The 16,051-nt window shown below is 34.9% G+C and overlaps 1 long non-coding RNA gene across 9 annotated transcripts; it reads left to right on the top strand.

The window, feature by feature from the left end:
* Positions 1 to 6,039: 6,039 nt before the first annotated feature.
* Positions 6,040 to 15,474, top strand: LOC110739917. 9 transcript variants are annotated; one of them, XR_002514944.1, is made up of 16 exons: positions 6,040 to 6,193; positions 6,327 to 6,421; positions 7,037 to 7,115; positions 7,927 to 8,168; positions 8,279 to 8,371; positions 9,267 to 9,333; positions 9,443 to 9,511; positions 9,670 to 9,748; positions 10,334 to 10,514; positions 10,867 to 10,993; positions 11,521 to 11,795; positions 11,949 to 12,010; positions 13,522 to 13,630; positions 14,458 to 14,504; positions 14,631 to 14,719; positions 14,827 to 15,469. It is a non-coding gene; the product is annotated as an uncharacterized LOC110739917 (long non-coding RNA). The 9 variants fall into 9 exon arrangements; XR_002514946.1 differs by adding an exon at positions 9,108 to 9,179 and having other exon boundaries at positions 6,042 to 6,421; positions 14,827 to 15,474; XR_002514948.1 differs by having other exon boundaries at positions 6,042 to 6,421; positions 9,443 to 9,534; positions 14,827 to 15,474.
* The last annotated feature ends 577 nt before the right edge of the window (positions 15,475 to 16,051 follow it).

The following is a 16,051-nucleotide window of genomic DNA, read 5'->3' as shown; positions in this document are numbered from 1 at the left end:
AGTAAGGAGTATTCAACTCCCTATGAGAGGCGGATGGTTCCGACCAGCCGTCCCCCTTTTCGGCCGCATGAGAAATTCTCGCCTCATGTAAACGAGCATGCCTTTCCTCTGAGTTTATAGAGAGGCGGCTTGAAGAGCTAGAGTTAGACTCACTATTAGAAGAGTCCGACTCCTCCCCTCTCCCTGAGGGGGCCGACCCCTTTCTTCTTCAGGGGCCGTCTGCTGACTGGCCAGGTCAACAGTGAAGTGGGAAGGAGCTACTTTAGCTCCCTCCTCAGAGCTCTCGGCTGAAGGGCCGCCTTGGGTCCCTGCGGTATCAGGCGGCTGGTCTGACAGCTCGCTAATCAGAACCTGGAAAGAGGAGCCATCAGAGTTCTCAATCCTCTTGGTCTTTTTTGTTCTTGCCATATTGTCCTGCATAGATACAAAGACAGTTGGATTCCGGGACTTGCGCAAAGTTTGAAGTACCATAGGGCAGTCGGCACCCCTAGTCCTAGACTCAGCCGTCCCCGGTGACCGGCTGGTTGCTAACCTAGGTCGTACCGGATGCTTTTGAGGTCTCATTTTCAAAAAAGAAAGAAAAAGTGCAAAAGCAAAAAGAATAAACAGACGGTTACCTGAAACTTAAGTTCTGAAAAAAGAGCTTGATCGAGTAGGCGCCTAGCAAAACAGTCGTCCTGTCAGAAATAATCGGCAGAAGTTGCAAAGTGTCAGAGCTCAAGTTCAGGGGTCCGAGAGTTCTCTTGAAAAAGTCCGCAAATGTGAACAAAAGACTTGGTCAACATGCCTTTATATAGGGCAAAGGAGAATGCGAAGAGTGGCCTCCAAATTCAAAAAACGAGCGGGAAAAATGCTCGGCCCGACATAGGGCGACACATGTAGCAGGCCGTCGCCTGTTACAGGCCGACACCTGTCACATGTGACGTGTGAACAGTCACATGCCACCTGTGAGGGGCAAATGATTAGGGGATTTTTCCCTACCAATCACCATCTGACAAGTGGACCATTCAGGCTCTGCCAAGTGTCCACTACATGGGCCAATAGAAGTCTGCCACGTGTCAGGAGTTGATCTGTCCACCATGGACCAGTCGTGTCACGCCACGTGGCCTCCGTATGCCAGATAGGCCAAACAGCCACCTAGGCCCAATTTCCAAGGGAAGCCCAGTCAGCCCTAGGTTAACCTAAACCTAGTATTTGACACGTTTCCCAAGGTTATAAATACTCTAATTAATCCTCATTAAAGGGGATTCAACAATTAATTACTCTCACCTAGAGAACCTAAACACACTGATCATTCCTCCCCTAGAGGAACCAGATCTCCCAACCTTTACTTTTTTCCGCACTTATTACTCCTCAAACAAGTACTAACTTGACCGTCGGAGGCGGAGCTCCCACCACCCGGAGTCTCGTTGTTTTGCAGGTACAGGCGCACGGATCCAGTCCGGAATTGTAACTCTCCCGCAGGACATCAGAAAACCCCAAAACAGTAGTTATATAAGCTTGTCAACGATTTACCCTTTAGTTAGGGTATTTTAGTTGTTACACCGTTTTCACTATTATAGTAAACGAATGACCCTAGACCCTAAACCAACTAAACCCTAAACCCTAAACCCTTAACTGTACACCATTAGCCCTTAACCCTGCACCATATAACCCATAAACATCGAATGAGAAATTAGACTTAGTGAAATTGTATTGTTTAAAAATGATTAAGTTGTTTTTAAAAAATGGATAAAAATCTTAATAATTGGGTACTTGTATTCTTTGTTTTACTAAGTTGTTTTAATAATTGATTTCAATGTTCGTTTAACCATTATGTCAATCCAATTTTAGTTGCTCAATTTAATGATTATAGTATATGACTTTTGGACAGTACACTTTCGTTTAGGATATGTTTGAAAAAGTACGAAACTTGTCAAGTTTCTTAGGATTAATGTCAATATTTTATTTACGGTTTGGAAGAAATATGGCGAACTTGTGACAAGTGTCAGAAGGGTTGTCTAGAAGCCCACACAAGAACGACAAACAACTGAAGATAACGAAGGTGACTGCATAAACTTATAACTTTGTGACATTTTAATAAACATTATAGTCCATACTCTATTAACCATTATAGCTTTATAAAGCCTCCAAATTAAGAGTCCATTGCAACATTGTATGCGTTTCTCTCAATAAATCCTTATTTGCGACATTTTAATAGATAATTGACATCAACCTCCACAAATTGATACTATGCAGATTTGCATGATCAAAGAAAGCTACATTATCATATCGATATAATTCTCTAAAATATAATTTATTAATTGTAAAAGATATTATTTATTTATTCAATATTTATTTTAATTGTATTGTTTGACTCCAAATCGCAATTATGGTTTAGAACTGCTTTCAAATTATTATGATTATTATTTATTTTGCATGGGATAAAGACATACCATGTACGGAGTAACCACAAAAATATAAAGCCCTTCAGTTTGACGGTTTTGTCGTTCTTTTTAATGTGAAATTAAAAAGAGGAAATAACGATTGTATATGAACTATTAATAATAAGGATGCAAATCTCTTACGTGTTCTAGTTTGTGCCTAATTTCGCCAAATTCATGCTTTGATATGAATACTACCTGACTTGTTCAGTTTGGTGAAGTGACAATACATATATGCTACTTCATTCGTAAATGTGTCTTATTGAAAGATCAGATGTAGGGTCATAGGCATCCCTTTTCATAAATAATATTCAAATAAACATAATATTCAACTCTAAAAGAAGGAATTAGTACTCTTTTCATGGTTTAATACTTCATGACTCGTGTCTTTTTTTTTAATTCACGTGCAAATTATCATTAATATGTATTGGTCACTCAGAATATTGCATGGTGTAATTATCCGAAATTATGGATTTCTTTAAAGTAATTCCATAATGTTTGTAAGTCACTAAGTTGACGTGGCAGTTCATGTACTTGTCCTGTGTTGTACCCCCTTTGCTTCGCTATAAAAGCAATGATCTTGGAGTGGATATGGTACCTTTACCTTCTCTGCATTTCCAAACTCCTAATTTTCTTGAAACAAATTCACAATGGCCAACCAACCCTTAGATCCCCAAAACCCGATATACCCTCCTCGCTGCTACCTCAGTTCCTACACCTAACAAAACAACTTTCCGTGACCCTAACAACACCGGCCGACCCGAAATGAACTTCAACAAGTTCATGTACTTTTCACCCAAACCGGAAATGGCAACCTTCAATTCTGAGTGACCAATGCATTAGGGACATCATTAGGAGCCGGAGAGCCCATGGGAGCCAAAGTTGCAAGGAATGGTCATGATTGGTCCCGGTGTAACAGACCCCGTCCCTGCACACCTTCCCAATATGGTTGATCTTGTGGGTTTAGTGGATGTGAAGGACCTTTTTAACAAGCTCAACAAGGAAGTGCTTGTTTACAATCCCAACGACATTAGTGAGGTAATCCCAGATTTCCTTCTCAATGTAGTTGATCCTACTCCTGTGATTGCCATTGAGGGTCCTGTCTATCCCTCACTACTAGGTCGGTAACAACTGAACTAGCCTGTTACACACGATGGTTTTCAAGCATTTTATTTGCATTCCAACATTAGTTAAGTCATTGTCAGAGTTTTGTGCTAGTAGGTTTAGCGTTTACCCATTTATAAGGTACATGGATGTTAACCTCAAGACTAAGTATAAACAAGGTAGTACGGCATTTCCTTTAGGTGCATCAATTGTTGTGTGAAATGCACGTGGTGTTAGTCGCCCTTCTTTTAAGTCATGCCCTTGAAATTGTGTCCGTTCACAAACCCATCATTTTCATAATCACCGAAGCTAAAATTGGTCGGAAGTCTTTCAAGGAAGTGGTCAAGGCCTTTGATTATGAAGTGAATTGTTCCTTGGACGAGAGTGTCGACAATTCAGGTGGTGTAGCTGTGATTTGGGATGAGAAAGAAGGTCAGTTCGGGGGAGTTCAACGTTGCTACTATGGATACAGACAGCTGCCCACTGAGGGTGCTAGGGGAGTTGAAGGTATTTATTTATTAATAACTTCATTTTGTCGCAATGTGCTTAGGACATTTTATTAATGAAAGTACTTTGTTTTTTGGTTTTTATAGGCTGCTCTTGCACTGCCACGGAGGAGGAGGCTAGTTGACCTGGATGCATGCACAACCCTTGGTAGTAGGCTGCTGGAGAAGGATGGTTGTGCAATGTGGGGACTATTGTGACTCGCCATTTCAATTTTCAAACAATTCGTGAACTTTTATGTGTAATATTATGTTATTCGTACTATTGGTGTGCATTAGGGTAATTAATTAAGACAATATGATCTTATTTGTGAAGCTTGCTACTACTACTTGGCCTAGTAAGGCCTAATCGTGTATTAATTAAGGCAACGATGATTGCCATTTGTCTAGGTGTAAAACAATGATATGGTTTATGGTGTTATTAATGTATTATGTGTGATTAGTAATCGTTTTTTATGTTTACCTTCAACTTTTATTAATGTTGCTTTTAGTAAAACAAAATCACAATGTATGGTAAAATTGATTTAGGCCCATTAGTAGATATTAATTACAAATAAAATTAACTACTAGGTAAAATGACAACAATTGTGCATTTACTAGAAATACGTTAAGTTAACAAATAATATGACCTTCAAATTGAATTGAAATGGTCATCATTTTTTTAATAAGTAGTTAACACTTTGCAAATGTAACAAACTTGGTTTAATTGAAAAAACAATAATATAGTAGAGTATCCTACAGCGTCAACTACGGTTGTTAGCATATAACAAGTAGTAAATTTTGGAATAATAAGTACGTCAAAGAAGGATGAAAACAACTAATTTAAGATCAATCATTAAGCATCCATACAAAATGATGACTGTTTTGAAAAAATAAAAGGGAATATAAATCGCTAGGGCATTTAAGTGGCGGATTGGTGACGCTATTAGGTGTCCTATTTTGCGTTATTAGGTTTCCTAATTTGCGCTATTAGGGATATTGCATACATACTAGGCCAAATGAGCATTACTTCATGGAAGTTCCTGATATTAAAAGTTGCATGCACAAAAGAAAAAAAGATGTTATATAACTGCAGATTGAAAATCAAATCATGTATGGCCTAGACTGCACCGCAAATTAACTTAGTCCTTTGCATGCATGTGATAAAGAATTGGTTATAGATACTACTACGGACACTTATTTCTAAATGTAAAATTAAAACGAAAATAAATGCCATGTTCTAATTTTATCTACAAAATGTATGGAATTTTAACAAAAGGCCCAACTATCATTGTGAATAACTTGCCAAACTACTATAAGGTAGGCCATTATAAATGCATAAGGCCAAACTCGACGGGACTTTTTACCAAATTGAGCTTTTTTGGCAAAGTATTTACCAAATTGGTCTCGTGGCAAAAGTATTTCCCAAACTAAGCTTCTAGGGTAAAACGCTGTCTCAGACAGCGTTTTACACCCAATTTTCTTTAAAAAAAAAAATTCAAGACATAAAACTCTGTCTCAGACAGCGTTTTATGGTTAATTGACTTTTTTGTATGTATTTTGCTAAAATATATTGGAATACAAGTATTTTGTGTATGTAAAAAAGTAAAACACTGCCTGAGGCAGCGTTTTACTTAAAGAATTATGCAAAAGTATTATTCCCAATTAAACGCAGTTGCAATTCGATATAAGTCCCGCAATATTGTACAGAGGAAAACGCTGCCTCAGGCTGCGTTTTATTCTGTACAATAAACGCTGCCTTTTATTGGGGTTTTTTTTTTAATAAAATATGAAATACGAAGTTTGAGAAAAAAGTTTACTTCTTGGATTTTTTTTTTTTAAAAAAATCTGGGTATAAAACGCTGTCCGAGACAACGTTTACCCCAGAAGCTTAGTTTAGGAAATACTTTTGCCACGAGACCAATTTGATAAATAATTTGCCAACAAAGTTCAATTTGGTAAAAAATCCAACTCGACGACTAACAGTGAACCTTCGTGAAAAAATATTTATTTAAAACATCTCATCGTTCAACTATAGGAAGTATTTCAACTCTAACAATACTTCTACAATTATTCCTTTTAATAGAAATTCAATGATGCATATTGTCAGAGAAATTCTCTTAACTGAAATTCCTCTCAAACCTTCTTTTTAACTATCATTTGCTACCATTCAAGATGCATATTGTCAGAGAAATTCTCTTAACTGATCAAATCAATCATTTTCTTTTTATCTAACCCCATATTCTCAATTTTACGCAGTTTCCTCCCGCTCTAATTCTTGTTCTCCTTTTTCTGGGTTTTCTTTGTTGATTGTTAGGGATCAAACCGCCTTAATTAATCATGTTTGCGAGGATTTTCGGCAAACCCAAGGAGGGTACGAGTGCTGTTGCAACTTTGGACAAATTGAGTGAGGTTTGTTCTTGTGAATTTTTAGTTTCCGTTTTAATTAATTAATTTTTTTATGCTGATTTTTTTATTTTTTATTTTTACTTTCGATCTCTTGCAATGGATGAATCTTTGCAATGTTTTTCTTCTATTGATTGATTAGATGGGTATTTGATTTTGGTATTTTACTGTTGAAATATATGATGCTTTTTATTGGATTACTATCAAGTGTGTTCAGATTTTATTGCTATTTTTTGTTCATATGTTGGTTGCTTTTCTGAGGATGTGAATGAGCTTACAAGTTTTCTGTAAGAAGAAATTGTTTGTTGCAATCGTCATCGTGTTGGTATTGATTCGATGTGATTGAGTTGGCTGTCCTGAGATAGTGTACTTCTGTGAGGTGTATTATAAGTGGAGATAATTCATTCTCTAAAGAACAAGGCGCAGGGCTGTTAGAGAGGAATGTAACTGTTTGGATGGGATGTTTGGGATGTTCTGTTTTTTTTTTTTTTTTCTTGGCACCTTATAAAGTTGAGCAACATTTATGAGTTTACAACCAATTTGATTTATAAGGTTTTGTAAATAGTTTTGTTAATGAGGCAGCTAATTCTAATTTTAGGCTCTGCTTGATTTCTATGTCAGTTCTGGGAAAATAAAGCCTGAACATATCATCATATTTAGGCTCAGCTACCTCTTTCTTTCAATGTGAACAATTCAGCCAGTGAGTTCTAATTTCTTATTTTGCTGTTAAATGCTTTTTAAATACTTCTATATTATTATACGGTGCATTTATAGAAATTGTGCTTCTTTTTGTCGATTGTAGGATAACATAAACTATTGTTTGGGGATGGATAGGATATATTCTGTTTAGAAATAGGTTTATAAGAATGGAAGGGTCTAAGAACTTCATCTCTTCTTATATTACTAAAGTGAAAACTATTACAGTGGAGAGTGGAGAGTGGAGAGGAGAGATAGAAAATTGCTACTTCATGCAGAGAACAATGGGCAAGGAAGGATAGAGGGGTAGAGGCCACCTAAGAACTTTTTTTTGGTTCTTAATATACTGAAGAACTGGGTAACCACCTGGTGGACTTGTTTGGAATAAGGAACTACAATAATACAATATATAGACATTGGTTGGTTATCTCTTATTTACTTGGACTTTATGGAACTCCAATTCTGAGCTCTTTATATTATAACTTGTCCATGAGAACAGCTAGGATTGTTTTTTGTATAATAATCTTTGGCATTAATTTCCATGGAAGTTAATTCTATATACTGGTATAAGGAATTAGGTTCTGATTTTTTAATAGATATCTTGATTTGAACTTGAATTCTGAAATAACCAAAAAATGGTGAAATTGTATCTTTTCCTGCAATCAAAGTATCAAAATCTATTTTAAGCAATCTTAAAAAGGGTTTTATGTCATATTGTTAGTAAGCTCATAAGTTTGTCTCTTTCCTAACCTAGCCATTGCTGGTTGTTAATTTATGTTTTGTATTTTAATAGCTAATCTATTTGTGCTATGCAGAAATTGCCTCAGTATCCATTGCCGACTCATGAACTTGTTCTGAGATGTCTTATTTCAACTGAGTTTGAGTTTTGAAATTGAATCATTTTTCCCTATTCATTTGATTCTCACAATATAGTCTTGAAAGACTAACAAATTGTCTGATTCATGTTGTAGATAAATACAGTTGCTTATAAAAATAGACATACTGCTGAATTAAGAACAAGCTTTTTCTTGACGATGTCAGCTTCGATATGCCGGAGGTAAGAGATTGAGTTCTCTGATTATGTCAGTTTTATGTGGTCATTTATTCTATTTATTACGTTCCAAACCGTCAATTATGTGGTCTTTTGTTTGTGTCATGGCAATACAGGTAACCAATACTGAGAGCAGTGATGATGTAACATATCGATGTCCTCCAAAAACAGAGTTTTAGTGCTTCATCAGTACTCTTGTCACATATAAGGTATTCATATTCTAAATGATAGAGATACTATAACATCTTATAGATTCATGACAGTCAATGTGACTTTAAGCTTGATTACTATCAAAAGAATATTGTTATTTTGATTAAATGATGGTTATAATCTGATTAAATGATGGCCATATCTTTACATAATTAAAAGATATTGTTATTCTCGACTTCCCGCTTTATTTATTTATATAATTATTTCATATATTAATTTTGATTAAATTGAGTGGCAATGTATCATTGCGCGCGGTTCCGATTGGTTCTCCAACTACTAGGCTCAGCAGTAGTGGTTCAGCCGCTTAACAAGAAACTTTTATTTGCTTTAAGAAAAAATAGTTTCAGGAAAATAAGGTAAGATTGCATCAGATTTTTGTGATCAATCTTATTATTGCCCTTTTCTGCTCTCACTTCTTTTATCTCAATCTCCAATCTGTTACACAACTGATGCAAGTCCCTGATTTCAGTCTATGTAGACAAGACTATTCTTGTAAAGCATGTGGAACGGTATTTCCAAATTACAATTCCACATGATTTACCCATTAGTAATGAGTTACTGAATAGATGTCCTTATGAATTACATTATTATAGAGAAGCTGGCATTAAGTCCATTATGAACTGGCAGCCTTGTTAAAGTCAATAATTTGCTTAATCATAGATTTATGGAGAAAATCTTTTCAACTTCATGCTCTCACACTTCACAATTTATTGACTATCTTAATTACTAAAACAGCATTTTGAATGAAAACTAGCTCAATGGAAGTATTCCAAAAACATTGGGGCTTGTACGGAATTTAACTGTAATGTGAGTACATGTTAGATCTATTTTAGTGTAGCTAACTGGAAAGGATTACCACCATTTCAGGGTAACTAACTTTTCTCTGGTTTGCAGTCGTTTGGACAGGAACTCCTTGAGTGGATCTGTGCCCCGAAATTTGAGTCACTACTGTGAGTGAGCTGTAAGTAGTTCGAGGTTTTTTTTTTGGTTACTTTCTTTATGTCATGATTACAAGTTCAAATGTATAATGATGATGGCACATTTTTTTTGTTGGTGGTACTGTATTACAGCTACCTGGCAAATAACAATTTGAGTGGGCCAATCCCTGACCTTACAAGAATGACTCTCCTTACATTTGTGTGAGTAGCAGCAATATCGAACTGTTGGTAGCTTGATATTTTTTGTTAGCATCATCATCAAGATATACTACGTAGCTTATTACAAATCATTTTTTCTGAAGATATCTGCTAGAATTCTGCCTTGTGAATTTTTGTTGATTGCCCCCTATGTTTTGCAGAGGGTTGAGTAATGATAATTTTGATGCAACGTCTGTTCCTCAGTGGGTGGGTTGAGGAGTTACCAAATTTAACTACATTGTGAGTTTCTCTCCCTTTTTCTTTTTTCTGTATTTAGATTTAGTTATAAGTTAAGCAAGTGGAACAATGAAAAAATACATTAGCGAGACATGTTTACACGGTTTCTAAGTTTCATCTGACCCCCTCTTCTGTTCCATGAGAAGGAAAAGCTTTAGTAGAGATATTGGGATCATTTTGACGTTGAGGATACATTAGGAATATCCATATGATTGGGCGCATCATGATCGTTTAACTTTTTGCCCAAATAAATTATATTACTGGAGAGAAAACTTTTTAGCTTTGAATTATTGCTGTCTAAACAATCATGTTAATGAGCTATCCTTAGTTTCTCAATTCTTGTGAATCAACCGACCAATATATACATACCTTAACTGTAGCAATGAAGTAGTTGTCTCGGCTTTTGCATTTCTATCAACTGCAATATTAAGACACAATTTGGAGGAAACCCATGTACTGAGATAGCTTATTACAATGAGATACTGGCATTCAGTTTTGGGTATTGTGGTTTAGAGATATTTCCTTGCACCTCTGACTTTGTTGTATTACGCACTTATCATCATGGCATTTGACTATTGGTTGATGCAGAAGCACTAATTCAACTATTCAAGTGTTGTGTCAATGAGAAACTTGAATGAGTTTTAAGATTTATGGGGCTCAGTGGCTCGGAAGGCTAAAGCGGTCCTTGGATGATGATGTTCCACCTGAACAAGCTGAAGCCCCTAGGACAGCTCGTCAGTATGAAGATAATGCTGCTTTTGGACAGCAGGTGAGAAATCCTTGTTATAATAGTGGACTAGACCATGATAAACATCTTGTTCTTAAATTCTCTTCTTCCACAATCCTCTTAATTACTTTCTCTCCGCAAAGCAATAAGGAAAAGAATTAATCCTGTGTAAACGCACACTAGAGGTGGAAAATTATCCTAGAATGATAGTATACCTGTGAAGGAAAGGGATAGAAAAGATTTGTGTATGAAAATACTCATAAAAGAGCATTTTGTTGCTTAATCTCGAATCTTATTTTAAATGGGTAGACGTTGTAATTTCCATTTTTATTTGATGATCACTGCTGTATTGATATATCATACTGATAGACTGATAGTACTTTCATTATTTGAGTTATTTGATACTAGGATGGCCGCCATTTCAACCTGAGCAAGGCCGCAAAAAGCCAGACAAAGCTGTATTACGGAAGGGATTTGGTGCTATTACTTCTTCATTTAATTATCTTGGAAATGCCTTAGAGGTAAGCTTGATGTAATTACTTAATAATGCTGAAGTATATAAAGCTCTCAGCTGTGAATTTGCTCATTTCGTTCTATGTTTAGGCTTTTTACCAATCCTTGTGTGGCTCAGACACCTTATGCTATTATGTCCTCGGATATTATCTTAATAGATCAAATCCTTGAGGAGAGCTTCATGTGCCATTTTTTAATTGCAAATCCCAGTATGCTGTAGAGATTCATCAAGTTTACATGATTGGATTCTCTGGAAGATTTTTTTATGAGCAATTTTTGTCGTAGAGTGTTATGAAAGGTCCATTTATGGCCTATAGCCATCTAATATGTGTGTATCTTTTTGGATAAAGAAATATGGGGGAGTTGTAAAAAGTAAAAAGATTTGTTATTAATTGAAGTAAATAATTTGACAATTCTTTCACGTTTCTGAGATGGTGGAATCTGGATAGTCGCTGTTCAACAAGCTAAGCCAAGATTATGAAGAGCGACTTCTCATCTAAGGTATTAAATGTGAATATCACTTGATTACATACAGATGGGAAGCTTGCTTTGTTCCCCTATTATATTGGTTGTTATAAGATCCACAAGGAGAAGATTGAGAAATGGCAGGAAGAGATAAGGAGCTGAGGGCAATCGATGCAACTAACAAGGAAATGAATGATCGCCTGAATAATGTCCAATTCCTACTTCAAACTATTCATATCGGCCAATAAAGATTCAGCATTTCAGCTGCTAATTAGACCTTGATCCATTGCCCTTTCGGCTGTGAATCATGGATTTGCCTGTCGACAACCAAGTTCACAAGTGCAGGTGATGATTTCTCAAGATTGTATTTATTAGTTGATACATTGTGACATGTTGTGTCCGTAGTAACTTTAAAATACTGCATATTAATTTGTTTTGAAAAGCTTTATATTCTATGTTAGAAATTGATAGATGTCAACATATGGCAAACAAATGCAGGGAATGACAGTGTCTATTAAGGAGTAACCGTATCATTTTAAAGAGGATTTGAAGAGCACGATGTGAGTACATTTTGATCTACTTGTATTTTCTTTCAGACAACTGATCATGAGTTGGTAACTTGATTTTTTAATAGATATCAAGCCATCTAATATGTGTGTATCTTGCTTTGATGGCTACTGTTGTCGCAGTGATTGAATTTTTTCCCGGATGGTTTGATTGTGTAATTGGCTTACGGAATATCAATTTCATAATACAGTTTATTGTTAATTGATTTTTCTGTATAATCAGTTTAGGATTCTTCTAATTTAATGTGGAGAATTGAATTAATTAAGTTTACAACTTAGAGTATGTTGTTAATTTATTTGTCGCCGGTGACAGCCAGTGTAAAATTTTGTCACACCGCTTGGCATGAGCAACAATGATTAAGAGTAGTACTAGGATGGGTGACCTCCTGGGAAGTCCTCATGTTGGTTCATGTAGCCGACCCCACTAATGGGATTAAGGCGTTGAAGGCAAAAAAGAAGAAGAAGAAGAAGAAGAAGAAGAAGAAGAAGAAGAAGAAGAAGAAGAAGAAGAAGAAGAAGAAGAAGAAGAATATTAGGTTTTGGTGGGTTAAGCAATGTGTGGTAGTCTGCATGCAAAAATGTTTTTGAGGGCGTAATACAGGGTTTTAAATTCCCTAGACGGAATCTTTTCCTTCATTTCTTTGGCTGGCTCATTCTAATTGAAGCTAAATAGGAGAGAATGAAGGAGTCTGACCTTGAAACTTACTATATTTTTGGTTTATCCACAATATGCATGTTTGTTACCGTGTTCAGCCACTGATCTACATCAAAATATATTTATTTTTCTTACCATGGACATCTCAATTTAGCTTTGCAGGGGGATTTGAGTATTTATTTTGTTGTGTTTTCGAGCTGATGTATGTACAAGTTTATTTAGCATATTAACTTATGAAAAAAAACTGCGAATAATTCTTATCAAAGGGGATAGGACTGTACTATTGTTAATATAGCATTGCAAGAGTTAGGCCCTGTTCTTTTGAGCTTCTAGCAGGGAGTCACATTTTATTACCCCATTATTATTGTTATTTTTATTATTACTATTATTATTATCACTATTATTATTATCGCATTATTATTATAATCATTAAATATTATTATTAAATATTAATTATTATTATTATAATAATAATTATTATTATTAAATATTAATTATTTATTAATATTAAGTATTAATAATTTATTATTATTATTAAAAAGTAATAATATTATCTTGTTATTATCTTTAAAATATTAATTTTTATTATAAAAAATCAATTATTATTATTATTATTATTAAATTTTAATTATTATTATTATAATTATTAAATATTAATTATTTATTATTATTATTAAATTTAATTATTATTATAATAATTCAATATTAATTATTATTTTTAAGCAGAGCAGAGCAGATTCAAGCACACAGAGTAGAGCAAGACTCAGCAAAGCAGAACAACTTTAAAGAACAGGGCCTTAGACTGTATGTATAAGTTTATAATGCAAACTTCTTGTGCTTTGTTCTATAGGCTGCAAGTATTCATGGACCAATTAACACATGGAAATCAAATTATATGGATGGCTTACTATTGATGCAGTAGAAGAGGTCAGACTCCGTCAGAGGTCGACATTTTCATTGTAAGTTTTAATCATTTCAAGCAGATTTGAATTGATTTACCTTCCAGAGGCTTACGGAATGTTCGCTTTAAAAAGTTGTCACTTTATTTACATTTTTTGGAAACATGTACTCCATATCATGGTCTTGAACTAACTGGAGGAGCACATTGGCGATTCATGCATTTTTTCTGCTCCTATTCTCTGCCTCTTGTTTTTTATGTTTGTTGCGGTCAAACCTCAAATATTTGCTTCCTTTTGTGAAACCTATTCATTAAGTTTATGCTTTCGATATGAAATACTCACTGGTTATGGTGATTTCACCTTGTGTGTGTAGATTAGCTGACACATCTGTCTGTTTTACCCATTATCTCTAGCATAAGCCTCACATATATATATATGTATTTAAGCTTTTATTTCAGCAGTTGGAAATGCATATTTGTGCTTCCATAATCTGGTTGAGTTGGTTTTTATGATTTACAATTATTAATGATGCTATTTCACTGATATTCTCTATTCTTGAGAACTTTGTAATGACATTTGTTAAAGAATGCTCCATATATTTTTCGATAATAATAATAAAGAAACAGAGGATATTGGAAAAATATCTTCTGTAAAGTAAAGCCTTGCCCTTCTGTTTGTGATTGCCAACTTTAGCTGTTTGATTTCTTCCCTATCAATTCACCCTGCACCATCAGAACTTTACTGTGCAATTTTCATCTTCAAGTATTGTATGGACTTGGATTTTTGTGCTTTTTTTTTCAAATCTGGAATGGTATTAAATTTAACTTGGAATTAAGTTGTGTTTTTTCATTAATGTGCCTCCTATAATACAGCGTGGTTTGATGCAGCTACTATCCCACAGAGATTTTCAAATGGCTATCTGCTTATCGCTGGGGTGAGTGGAGGTGTTTCATGCTTTACTCTTCATGTTTCCATATGCAGGATATAAACTATACTCATTTAATTTTCCTATTATTGTCACTTTCTTTCTGTTGGGATTTATAGTCTTATTTTTGTACAGATAACTGATTTTGTAGCTGTGGTTAGAATACTTGATGTAACTCTGGTTGTTTCCTTACTGGACCACAATTCCTATTGCAAAGATGATAGGTATGCGGGGCTTTTATTTTTTTTACTAATTAGAATGAACTTTGTGTCTCTCAATACTAATGTGACCATTAATTAATTGTCTCATGTCTAAAATCCTCAATGTGCAGTGACTTTGCCGACAATTTTTATGTTGATTGGTTCATTTCTTCTCTTGCAAAGGATGTGAAAATTGTGAAAAAATTTCCAAATAAAATCACGAGATCTATGGAAAAGCCCCCCTATACGATGCGAGTGCCTAGAAAGTCAAACCTCGAAGATTATATTGAACTTTTTGCCTATGGCGCTTATCTTGTGTATTCCTTTACCTTTCTCATTCCTGTCTTGCAGTTGCCACAGATGGTTGGCTATTAAGCAATAAAAGATATTGGAAGATTGGAATCAGGAACAAGTGTTCACATTCCATTTGTTGCACTGATAGCACACGCAATGTCGTAAGATAGACAAATATATAGGGTGGTTGTCTTAGGTTTCAAGATCAAGTGCTTGTCTACTTGAAAATGTGTATAGGTGGATCCAAGTTCTAGACTCTAGAGCTTTTTCTTACTTCTGATAGTTTTATTTTTTTTAATAAATATTGTTTATATGTGTTGCTGGGAATGCTTCTTTTCGAAACTTAGGAAGAACACAGGTGTCACACACGTGTCATCGTCAAGCTGCGGAACAGAATCAGAAGACTTAGTTTATTTTATTATAAACTGTTATGCAGAGATTGTACCCAAAGTTCAAATATTAATATAAATTCATTTGTTACTTTATTTCCCATCTTTATTTATTTAGACTCGAAATTTGTGTAAAAAAATTTTGGCACGCTTGGTGGGACCGAAATTTTGTTAATTATTAGGTGTCAGATATATGTAAATAAGGAGATGATATCAAAAAAATAAGATATTTATCTTCAAGATCTCGTATAATATTTGATAGTTATCTTGTTTACTACTCAACGACATTTTATATACAGAGAGTCGTTTTTAGGGTTTAATTAGGCTCAGGTGGAATAAGTAAAAAAGACTCCATCTCCTCCCTACCACCAAACATTGTAGGTACAAGTATGCCTTAAATAGACAAGGTCTCGTACTACAAACAAATATCAAAACCCTAGCCCTTTGGAGAGAGGAATCAAGAGATTTACGAGAGTTGTAACTCATAAATTATCAATGAAATAATTGTTTTCGTACATTCTTCTACCTCTTTAATTATATATTGCAGGCTTGAACTTTTATTGTTATAAATATTTTTGAAGAACCTTCATATAATTTGATTGTGTGAGGAGTGATGAGGGAAGGGGTGTTTACTGGGATATATAGATGTTTGTCAGGTTATGGTTCTGTAGAA

The sequence above is a fragment of the Chenopodium quinoa genome, unplaced genomic scaffold (genome assembly GCF_001683475.1).
Source record: "Chenopodium quinoa cultivar QQ74 unplaced genomic scaffold, ASM168347v1, whole genome shotgun sequence".
Classification (NCBI taxonomy): domain Eukaryota; kingdom Viridiplantae; phylum Streptophyta; class Magnoliopsida; order Caryophyllales; family Amaranthaceae; genus Chenopodium; species Chenopodium quinoa.
This window is presented reverse-complemented; position numbering and strand designations above follow the sequence as displayed.